We start from the raw sequence: 3,547 nt of genomic DNA on the forward strand, positions 1-3,547 counted from the left end.
TAGAGGAAAGGAGAGGGTCAGTCAGATAGAAACATCAATTATGAGAGAGACTCACTGATTTGCTGCCTCCTGCACACCCTCTCCTGGGTATTGATCCCTCAACCCAGGCATGTGCCCTGACTGGGAATCAAACTGTGACCTCCTGGTACATGGGTCAATGCTTAACCGCTGAGCAACACTGACTGGGGAAATTCCCTCTTTTCAGCTGTGCATAGTGAATTCCTTCCTATGAGTACAATATGAAAATAGAAAGAAATAATAACTTCACATTGGAGATACTTAAACAAACATTACCTCTGCCAGGTAATATACGTTAACATTAACAATGATAAGCAAACTAGAAAAGAAGGAATTTATATATAAACACTAAAGGCCCAGTGTACGAAATTCGTGCCTGGTCTGCACCCTCTCCAATCTGGGACCCCTTGTCCGACTGCCGGTTTAGGCCTGATCCCACAATCTGGGACTGCTAGCTCTTAACCGCTCTCCTGCCTACCCATCTGATTGCCCCTAACCACTTCTGCCTACCAGCCCAATTGCCCCCAACTACCCTCCCCTGCTGGCCTGGTTGCCCTCAACTGCCCTCCCCTCCAGACATCTTGTGGTAGCCATCTTGTAATGTGAGGGTGGCCATCTTGTGTGATGAGAGGGTTCTGTGTGAGGGTGCGAGGGTGCGAGGGTGCGAGGGACACCTAGGCTTTTATTAGTATAGATCAGGGGTCCTCAAACTTTTTAAACAGGGGGCCAGTTCACTGTCCCTCAGACCGTTGGAGGGCCGGACTATAGTTTTAAAAAAAACTATGAACAAATTCCTATGTACACTGCACATATCTTATTTTGAAGTAAAAAAATAACAAAATGGGAACAAATACAATATTTGTATTTGCATATGGCCCGCAGGCCATAGTTTGAGGACCCCTGGTATAGTTAACATAGTCCATGTATGACAAGCCCACAGTGGACAGCATACCCAATGTTAAATGAATGAATGCTTTACCTCTAAGATCAGGAACAAGACAAAAATGTTCGCTTTTCCCACTCCTATTTAACATAATACTCAAGTCCTCATCAGAGCGTTCAAATTGCATATGAAGAAGAAAACTCTCTCTGATCAAAGGTAAAATTATCTTAGGTTTAGAAAACAGTACATATTCCATAAAAATCTCTTAGAACTAAAAAGCAAATAAACTAATAAGCAAAGTTGTAGAACACAACAAAAATCAATACTCAAAATTCAATATATGTCTATACACTAACAATGAACAATGTAAAATAAACAACAATTTCATTTATAATAGAACACCAAAAATAATAAAATAATAACTTGAAATAAATGTAACAAAGGCAAAAGTCTTGTATACTGAAATCTAAAAAAAAGTGTTACTGAAAGAAGACACAAATAAAAGGAAAGATAATCCTTGTGCTTGTATTGGAAACAATATTATTAAGATAACAGTGCATACTACCCAAAGTGATTTACAGATTCAATATAATGTCTATCAAAATCCTAAGTAAGTTTTTTTTTCAGCAATATATGAATTCATCCTAAAATTTGTATGTAATCTAAAAGGACTCTACATAGGCTATACAATCTTGGAGAAGTAAAAAAAAAAAAAAAAAAAAAAAAATGAGTGGTGCCTAGAAAACTTTATTTTCTTTTTATATTTATTGGGGTGACATTGGTTAATAAGATTATATAGGTTCCAAGTGTCCAATGCTATGATGCATCATCTGTATATTGCATTGTGTGCCCAGCACTCTAAGTCTTTTCCTGTCACCATATATTTGACCCCCTATATCTTTTTCTACCCCTAGACCTCCCTTCCCTCTGGTAATCAACATACTGTTGTCTGTGATTATGAGTTTTGCTTGCTTAGAACAAAGTTAAATAGCTTAAATCTAGCATTATCAAAGACCTTGTCCTTTTCAATGAATCGGGAAGTTGGGAGTGACCAGGATTGATCAAATTCAGTCAATCCATATGTTTGGGACTGAAAACAAGTAAGAACTCTTCTGTAGCCCAATTAATGAGTAAATGGTCCAATTTATTTATTAGCTAGAATCCTTAACTCTACTCTACATATTAGTGTTTAGTTTATAAAATATGATTACATCACAAACAATATGCTGGCAGAACAAACACTTTATGAGGTATATGGGTGCATATTTATTATTATAACTGTGTTTATAATTTAAAAATTGGAAGCCAGAACAATGTAAAAAATAACAGTCAGTAGTTTTAAGTTTCCTGATTTCAAAACATTATGAAACTACAGCTATCAAAACATAGTAGTACTGGCATAAAGACAGATTTATAAAACAATAAAATAGCATAGAGAGCCCAGAAAATACATGTACATGTGCATAGGAAAAAAAGAATGCAATATAATAAACAAATAAAGTTAATGTTAATATATCTCTGAGCTTACTGATAAGGTAATATTAGATTCAGAGGTCTTCTGTATGTCTGAAAGAACTGCCATTTTAATCATAATCAAACATTATTGCAATTCATGTTTTTACAAATACATTTTTATTGCTTTAATAGAGAAAGGGAGAGAGATAAAAACATCAGTGATGAAAGAGAATCATTGATCAACTTCCTCCTATACGCCCCACACTGGGAATTGAGCCCACAACCCAGGCATGTGCCCTGACCTGGAATCTAATTGGGAACTCCTGGTTCACAGGTTGATGCTCAACCACTGAGCCATGATGGCCGGACTCATCCTATATAATAAAAGGCTAATATGCAAACAACCTGTCACTATGATGCACACTGACCACTAAGGGGCAGACACTCAATGCAAGAGCTGCACCCCGGTGGTCAGTGCACTCCCATAGGGGGAGAGCCACTCAGCCAGAAGCCAGGATCATGGCTGGTGAGCACAGCGGCAGTGGTGGGAGCCTCTCCTGCTTCCTTGGCAGCGCTAAGGAGGTCCGACATCCACCAAGGGCTCCTGGACTGTGAGAGGATGCAGACCAGGCTGAGGGACCCCCCCACCGAGTGCACGAATTTCATGCACTGGGCCTTTAGTATTTTCATAAATCATTAATCATTTAAAGTTTTTACTCAGTTCACTACTGACACCAACTTATTATAAAATACTTTGGGTAACAAATTTCAGAAATGCTATTTTGTTGTTTCTGTTTTGATTTGCAGTTTTATGGTGAAGAAAAGCATAAAATATTTTAAATGTTTTTTATTGAAAAACACATACATTGGGGCCTTACGAATTCGTTCCGAGACCGAGCTCGTTAAGGAGCTTGTTAACTCAAATTACTCTGTCAACTCAATGCAAAAAATGGCCGAGAGACAGCTGTATCTCAAAAAACTTGTTAGTCAGGACACTCATAAGTCAAGGCCCCACTATATATGTGCTTAAGATTTGGGGTCAGCTTGTGCTTTTAGGTTTGGGAAAACAGAATAGACTCAGAGAGGTGTGCGGAAACTCTGTGTTAGGCTTTGCTGAACTGGGAGGATACAGGAGGTGCTGTCCAAACACCTCAGCCCTGGATTGAAGGACCAGTCCTTGATGAGCACACA

The sequence above is a fragment of the Myotis davidii genome, unplaced genomic scaffold, assembly GCF_000327345.1.
Source record: "Myotis davidii unplaced genomic scaffold, ASM32734v1 scaffold1839, whole genome shotgun sequence".
In the NCBI taxonomy this organism is placed as follows: Eukaryota; Metazoa; Chordata; class Mammalia; order Chiroptera; family Vespertilionidae; genus Myotis; species Myotis davidii.